This window comes from Sus scrofa, chromosome 11 (assembly GCF_000003025.6).
Source record: "Sus scrofa isolate TJ Tabasco breed Duroc chromosome 11, Sscrofa11.1, whole genome shotgun sequence".
Lineage (NCBI taxonomy): Eukaryota > Metazoa > Chordata > Mammalia > Artiodactyla > Suidae > Sus > Sus scrofa.
In genome coordinates this window covers 48,475,246-48,484,260 of record NC_010453.5, presented here as the reverse complement: position 1 = coordinate 48,484,260, position 9,015 = coordinate 48,475,246, and the positions used below count along the sequence as shown (strand labels likewise).

The window sequence follows — 9,015 nt, the reverse complement described above, 5'->3', positions numbered from 1 at the left end:
AAAAAAAAAAAAAAAAATCAAATTCATTATATCTTCTCTCAGCTGGTTCCTCCTTCCCTATCCTTCCTAACTTAATGGTGTGTCTCTGCCATGCTCTCCAGCCCCTAGAATCTCCCTAATTCCTCCCAGTCGCCCAGTCACCTGATGAATGTTAAGTATATTTCTAAAATAGGGTCCCCATTCATCCTCTCATCCTCACTTCTACTTGTCACTTTCTGTATTTTGTCACCTACTGGCAGGATTATTGAATTACCACCTGCCTGGTTTTACAGTCAGCAGACATTTTTCCCTAATGTTCAAAGGTTACCAGATCACCCTTCCTAGGGGAAAGTTGGGCTTTACCATTTATCTTCTCAAGGTCCATCCACACCCTCCCATGCCGGTTTACTGAATCAGATACAAACCCCTTGCCTGGGGCATCACATGCAAAGGCCATATTTTCTTTTCTGGCTTATACTCCATTACTCCTCTATAGAACACCTAAAATATTCATGCTTTATCCCAAACTATTTTATTCAAAATCATATCAACTGTATTTTAATTGAAAAAACAAAACAAAACAAAACATCCAAGTCGGGTGCGCATGTCTGTCTTTTATTTGGCACCTTCATGCCTTGGCTTAGGCTGTTCCTCTCCCTAGAACTCTCTTCCTTCCCATCTGCTCATCAAACATTAACATAATGTTTCCATATCCTCTTACTCATGAGATCTTTTTTAACCCTCTGGCTTAAATACTATCTTTTTGTTTTTGACTGTCATAAAGGTACACAGCACTATCAATGCTTTGCCACATATCGGTATGCTTATATATGACTTTATTTATAAAGTGGTGTATATTCTCTTCTCTGTTGCTTATTTGCATATTAATTGGTATTCTCGGTGATAATGATATTGTCCTAAAAAGCCTTTTTTTTTCTTTTTACATTATTGAAGTTTTATGAGTATGGTTTATTTCATTACTCAGAGAGCTAGTAAGAAGTTAGAAAAAACTAAAAGCAAAGAACACAGATTCTCAGTGTTCATTCAACACATTTTAAACACACACACACAACATACTTAGCTCTAGTCTGTGCTAGATGCTAGTTATACTAAAAAGGAATAAAAGAAATATTTAGAATTTTTTTTTTTTTTTTTTTTATGGCTGCACCTGCATCATATGGAGATTCCCAGGCCAGGGGTCAAATTGGAGCTGCAGCTGCTTGCCTACTCCACAGCCATGGCAACACTGGATCCGAGTCACCTACACCGCAGCTCATGATAATGCTAGATACTTAACCCACTGAGCCACAAGGAAAACTCCAATAAGCATTTATTTTACCTGAATAAATGCCTGTTACAGAAATGAGTATAATGAAGACACCATGGGAACAAGCATGATAGAAGATTAGACCAGAGAGAAATTGTTTTACGAGAGAAAAAACTATAAAGTTTTGAATAGAAAAAGGAAATTGCCAGAGAGAAAAATATTTACACAATGGTGCAGGTTTAAAATGCCCACAAGAATATTTAAGGTGTGATACAAAAAAGAGGGTTTGTGAATAATTCTGAGATTCTATGTCCATAGACGGATGAATGGACAAACAAAATGTAGCATATACATAAAATGAAATACTATTCATCCTTAAAATGGAAGGAAATCCTATTGGATGCTACAACATAGATGAACCTTGAGGATATTATGTTAAATAATTCAGTCACAGAAAGACAAAGATTGTATGATTCCAATTATATGAGGTATGTAAAGAAGTGAAATTCATAGAAACTAAAAGTAGAATGGTGGTGACCAGGGGCTGGGGGTGGGGAGGGTGAAAAGGGAAGTTGTTTAATGGGTCTAGAGTTTCAGATTTGCCAGAGGAAAACTCTGAAGGTATTTTTCACAACAGTGCAAATATACTGAATACTACTGCCCATTTAAACTATATGCATCTGTATCATCTTATAGCTAAGATGTAAATTTTGCTGTGTTTTTTAACTACAATAAAAAAAAAATTACCCAAGTCTTTAGTTTGGCCTATAAGGCCCAGTGCTACCTGTGTGACATCCTTTCTTACCAGTCTATCCCTTGGATGCTCCCTAAGGACCACGGTGCATCTGTATTGGTCTTCAGATACACCTAGCACACTCCTGCCCTGGGCCTTTACAATGGCTTTTCTGCTTTTCCCGATTTATTTGTATTAATTCATCCCTACTTCAAGTCCTGGTAAAATGTGACCTCCTCAGAAAGCTTTTCCCTGATCATCTAGTATTCAATCCCTTACCCTGGATGATTTTTCTTTGTGGCACTTCCCACCATCTGACATATAGATGTATTTGTTTATTTTCTTTTTTCCCAGTGGGAACATAGGTCTCATTAAAATAAGGGCTTTATCTGTTTTATTGCTTATTCATTGGTTTAGACCCAAGTTTGGTAGCAGTGCGTGGTATATGAGAGACATTTATTTAATATTTGTTAAATACATAGGTAAATGAAAAGTCATTTCTACACCTAGAATAGGCGATAATAATTGAGCCTTATAAATTGAAATGTTCTTCATAATTATTATGAATGTCTTGCATTGGAACCTCCAATTCTTTCATTTTCTACTGGTGTTCATAGTATGAGACTCACCACCATGCATTACGGTACCTATCTAGCTCTGCCAACAACAATTGCCTTAAAATCAGTTACCAAAACAATCCAGGAATGAACTGATATCTAGGTAATGGATTATGTCCACTGTGAGACGTGATGCAAATCCTCTCCTTCTCAGCCTCCCAATCTCCAACACCCCTTCTAACAAAATACCCTACAAAGGGAACAATGCTTTCATTCAAAACAATTGGGAATAAGATTTAATCTTGGAAGAGTCTTGGCCTTTAACTCACATTCACAAGAATGAGGGTAAGAGAAGACCAAGGATGAAGATAGGTTTGGATGGAAATATGAGACTTGCACTTAAACATTTTATAAGTGAAAATAGAGAGGTTCTAGTTTGAAAACAAAAGACAAGTTGGATTTTTTAAAATGTGTTTCACAGTTTCTAATAACTTCTCTTCTATAGAAATCTACTTTGAAAACCTAACATTGTTCTTAATATTCTTTATAATTTAAAAGTTGACATTAACAGATGTATTATAATAATCTTTTAAATGCAAGAGTAGCTGTATTTCTAAACTGAATGATTTGGAACATATTTTGCAGAAATAAATATTTGCTTTTGCTTTTGAACTCAAGTAAGTTCAATTCACTTTGCAAACCTCTTTCATGTTTCCAGTTCTTAGCTCTAGACATAATACCCTCCACAGATGGTGGATGTCATTTGATACTGGCCTTTTCTAGCAAATTCACATATGTCAGCAAATGAGCCTAAAACAACTCCAGGTTTCAAATGCAAAACATTTGTAAATTGCACTGATTCATAATCAGGACAACATAATAAACTACAATCTAGTCATTCTCAGTGGGCCTTATTCAGCAGAAAAAAAAAGCCATAGAATGGAAGCCAAGAGAGGATGTTGAGTTTGGCTCTTCCAATGCTAGGCTTTTGGAAATTCAATTACTTGCCTGTGGCAAGTACTGAAATGACAGCCTTGGAGAATAAAATCCCTCATCACGTTAGAACACAGAATAAAAGGCCAGACTTGCGTGTTATCACAAAGGCCCACCGAAATACTTAATTCCCAGGAACCTCCATTTTCTTACCAGAAATAAACACTTGGACGGTCAACACGCTATGGCTTCTGCCAACCCACTGCCCACCCCCCAGTTTGTCTTGGTAATTAAACATCAAGTACCATTCATATTTTAGTATCAATCAATTCAAATTGTGGTATAGGAAGGGTTGTATAAAGACAGAACATTTCTACTGCTGTCATTATTTTTAAGTATAAGGTTATTTCTTCTACCCTGAGAGAAGCGAGGGGACACAAAGTCATATAACCCAGAACCAGGATGGCACTTTAAAGAAGTTAGTTTAACTCAAATTTCGATGGGGTCTTGTTAAAAAAAAAAAAAAAGTCTGATCAGAAAAGAGCATAAACAAGGAAAAAGATTGATATGATTCTGAGACACTGTCATATGGAAATCATATACATGTGAAACATCAAATAAAATATTTAGGAAAATTAAAGTGCCTAAAACCTTGGATATTGTCTAGAGCCTTTTTTATTTTTTATTTTTTTGTCTTTTTGTCTTTTCTAGAGCCTTTTTTATATTTTCAGAGAATAACTCTCTGCTGTGTTCATTCTGGAGAAACAAACAGGTCAATCGGTTCTGCCATTGCCTTTTGAGAATTTAATTAGAGTAAAACCAAGCTAAAAACAAACGAAAAAAAAAGCCAATAACCTATTGAACACATCTGATGAATCTAAATCACGTAGAGTTAGACAATATCAAGTTGATATTTCACCCTTGGCAGTCATAAATGGTCTGCCAACAGAAGACATAAAGCTGTGAGTGACCATCTTTCCATAAAAGTAGAGGCTTTGTGATTTTATAAACCCCCAATCCCCAAGACTCTTCAATCCTAGGACTTTGTTTAGTGACCGCAAAAGCCTGAGGTATCCCTCTCTTCTGTTTTTATCTAACACCCTGCAATTCTGGGCTATCCTCTACAGTCTCTCAATTGCTGGATGATTTTTTTTTCCCCTGCAAAGTAAATGCAGATGTACTGCAGCTGCAAATATTACAGTCTGAGCATTTCCATCAAGAAACTTTTTTGAGTTCTAAAATACAAGCACCCCTGAAAATTTTATAAATAGGCGGGTTGACACATGAAAGACATAAGAAAAGACCCTATTCAGTGTGCAAATAGAAGTCTTTACTATTTTTTGTTTTATTCCATCCTGTGCACACCATGTCAATGTGTTTCTTTTTTTACATAAAATAAATTAAAAATTATTCCAATTTAACCATACCAGGCTTATTACTTAAGGTATCAATTTTCTAATCATTGCTTGAGAAAAAGAACTACAAGTGGAATAAATAATCTAAATAGTGTCAGTTTAATCTGATGAAACTGGGTAAATTTGACTTTGTGATATGTTAATCATTTTATATTTTAGATGATTTGTTTATACGCATCTTATTTTGGAATGATTTGAGGCAGGTAAAAAAAGATGCGGGCAATCTAGGAAGACAAACTTTTGTTAAAAAGTAAAAGAAACGTAATTGTGGGGAAATGAGCAGACAATTAAAATGAGTCTCAGCGTGATGGCCACAAATAACACAGGCAGTGAAACCCTATCCACTCATGGGAGAAGGGCCAGGATGTTGATCTCCGTCCCATGCTTGCTAATACGTGACAGGAACTAGAAATCAGAATCACAGTTTTTGAAAGTCAAAAGCAAACCAGTTGATTAAGACACACATAAATATCCCTTATAATGAGACAAGAGAGAAATTACTGTGTCTTTATAGAAAGATGCTGTCAAATCTATTAACAAAAGCCCCTTTTACCATCCTTCAGATAAACACAGTGGAATGTGTAATGGCACTGCCTCTATGTAACATACCCTTACATAAGGTGATGGCATTACAACAAAGCACAGTTGAGTAAAAACCATCTCTCCTCGGGATAGTATCTTGTAGTCCACACAGAATTCTCTTTGAGAGTCTGGCTTAATTCAGAGGGGGATTTTATTGCAAAGGCAACGCACAAGCAATAAATATATGTTTCATGGCATTTTTTTCTTCTTAGAAGCTAACACATATTAAAATTGAGCCTCTGATCGCATTCTAGGCTATAAGCTTCTTGTGAACAAAAACAAAACTGTGTCCTCAGTTCTACTAAAGCATCTGACACACAGTAGGGAAGTGAACATTTGTTCAATACTGAATGGAGGCATAATTTTCAGAAATTTCCACAATTATCACTCTTCTCACTCAAGCATTTCAGGATTTTCTCCCTGACCAGCACCTGGAGAGTGAGTAATATGTATGCTAGATCCATGTGGACTCTTTGCCTTTTCCTCTCTTAACTCTCTGATGCTGGCTGAGTTACTTCTCTGAAGCATGTGCACAATAATTCAAGCTTCTCATGGCTTCTATGGAGACTGAGATAAAGGCATCTAGAACTGTGCCAGAAACAGGTAGGCAATACATGTCAGCATCCTGTTTGTGTTCAGTTAATGTCTTTCCTCAGTGGCTTCATAACAAATGCCCATATGCTCCTGAAGCCTAGGAATGTGACGCGGAAGAACACATACTTCCTATGTAAAATTTCAATGCAACAGAATAATGTACGTGCTCTGCCATGAAGTTGGTCTTGTTTCTCTTTGCTTGATCCTTATGATACTCTGTAACTCATCAGTTCCTAAGTAGGACAAACATGGTAGATAAACATACCTGGTACCAAAAGATCATATAAAAACTTTCAGCAATTGAAGTTTGGGTGGAGGAAGTTGGGGGGTAGAGGGCAGGAAACGGTCTTAATATTAGTGTCCCCATTAGAAGAAAGCTACCCCTAATTTAGACAATTGATTCTCAGTTTGTAGTTTTTATCATATAAAAATTAAAATAAATTTTATAGAAATATTTGATGTTTTTCCACAATGAATGTCTCAATGGTCCATTTTTGTTCCCTTTTCTATATTGAGGTACTATTAAGCTGAACCTGCTTTGAAGTGTTCCTCAGAGATGATCAATGAGAAAATATCCCCTGTTGTGTGAAGTCAATCCTTTGACAGTTCTTGTTCACATACTTTTAATGTTAAATAGTGTATGCCAAATTTATTCAAATATACGTATCACTATCCTTATTTTCCTATTTTAGTTTCAGCTTTTTTTTAACTAAAAATAGTGCATTTCAAGGTTTTCTACTTAATTATGTGCTTTTTAAAGATGATAAAATATAATGTGCTTGAAATTATGCTATTTCCATGAATAGAGAACCTTTCTAAGGGTAGCTAAAACATCAAGCAATTGAAATAATGCCATCCCTCCACATCATTCGATGTCCTGTTAAAAGAACCTGGAAGCACAATCAAAGGAATCTTATTATTAGAAATCAGAAAAAAACATGGTCCTAGAACCTTAGATCAGTCATGCGTCACCCAATAACAAAGTCAAGGAAGGCATTACACATTGTCTACTGCAGGCTGAGCAATCAGGGAAGCAGACCCTACACTGAATATTAGTCTGGAGAATGATTATTAGGGAGACTTTCTCAGATTAGCACCTGCAGAGAGAAAGGGATACAAAGGAAACAGATTTTGGCAGAGAAAGATGTTGCTCTTGGATGCGGTCATAAGGAAAGCCTTAAGCAACCATGTGGGGGGCTTTGCACTGAGCATGGCCCTGGAGAGCTTTTAAGAATTTGAGTGAGGAAGCTGAGACTTTATGTCTCCATGTCAAGGGGGGCATGACTGTGGGCAAGATAATTCCTCTCAACTGAGGCAATTCTACAGAAGGCTGATGACTGTGAGCTGGATGTTGGAGGCACACCCAACAGCTGAAGGAGAATATCCTTTATTCCTCAAGGAGATCCTGGGCGGCATATCATAGCATCTACTACTATACTATTTTTTCCCTTACATTTTTGCTAAAGCCACTTTTTAATAAACATATTTATGTAAACCCTTAAAAACCATCATTAATATCTCTATGAAAGAAATGATAAAATAAGCTGTTTGCAAAACAAAGCCACAAGCATAGAATTACATTTTTTGAAGGCTTCAATGACTATAGGTAATTGCCCAGCCAAAATATTTAACAGATGGAGAGACTGAGGTATTAGAAAAAGGGTTTTGTCCTGAGTCACAGTGTTGGTTAGTAGAGACTCAGATCTCTCTGCTCCACCATTCTTTACCCTATACTATCCTATACCTAGTGTTTCCCATTTGCTCTATAATGAATCTGTTTCCTAGTAATCCTAAATTTAAATGATCTATACAAGTTGGGGGAAAATAAACATATATACAAAAACCTTAAATGTTTGAAAGATAGGATGCTATATTTTTATGAATTCCCAACCTTTCTAAGACTATATCCATGCCTTCCATCATCTTCCTTAATAAAGAGGGATATGTGATATTGGGGAAATTAGAATTTACCTCTTTTGGTTTCCCTGAGGTGTCAGAGCAGGAAAACTGCTAGAACCACATTTATTAGTTCTTGTACATTGTACCAATCTAAGGAAATGCACTGTGAGGCCATGCTAGAGCCACATTTAACTGGATTATTAGATATGGAAGAAAACAGTAAGGTTGACCACACAATATTCCTTGTGGATTTAAGCCCTCTAGAAGTTCTACCACAGGAGTTGTTTCTGGGTATTGCATAAATGAATTACCCAGGACACCTAAGGATCTTTGCCAAAGAATACATTGTAGTGCACCTCATCTTAGCCTAAGTAATCAATTTAGTTCTACTTTTATATCTGGTTTCAGTCTCTAAAATCAAAACACTCAAGAAAAGAAATGGAGGTCTAATAATTACGGCTAGTCTAACCTTACCAAAAAGAAACCAAAAATTGAAAACAATTGCAGATCCCCCTGAAATTATGGAATTTGATTGAAAGTATTTTCACCATTGGCTGCTAACAAAGTTTCAGGATGAACCAGTTGGGAGATGGTAGGATGTTCATGGATTATGTCCCATCCACTATATTGAACTCACCAGCCCATGTCTCCACTCAATCAAATAACAATGCGTGCTGATAACCAAAGGTCAGGATACTGTTGCCCGTGCTGGAACATAGAATACCTCCTATGCAGACAAGTACAGGTACTGTCAGTGACGATGCTGTTGCCTCTAATGGTGTCCACCACAGTTGATACTGACTAGCCGAAGGTGGAGCCAGAACCCATTCATACCAGAGAGCCTGACCAGTTACAACCTACAGAGCAGCTGGGAGAGAGATGGAAAGTGTGAGTCTCTAATTTCTGTTTTTCCTTTAGAAAGTTAAGTACCACAGGCCTATGAAAACGTTTAGCCTTTTAAAAATTTGCTATGCATGTATTCTGAATCATTTTGACTACGAAAACTTAAATGTGGTATGAAAAATGTGAGGTAATGGTGCTCGCCCAGTCAAAAAT

At 36.6% G+C, this 9,015-nt stretch overlaps 1 long non-coding RNA gene across 2 annotated transcripts in view; it reads left to right on the top strand.

Moving 5' to 3' along the window:
- Positions 1,213-9,015, top strand: part of LOC110255829 — a 29,504-nt gene continuing 21,701 nt past the window's right edge. For both annotated transcript variants that reach the window (XR_002336698.1, XR_002336697.1), the window contains exon 1: positions 1,213-8,847. This is a non-coding gene — a long non-coding RNA (uncharacterized LOC110255829). The remainder of the gene's footprint in view (positions 8,848-9,015) is intronic.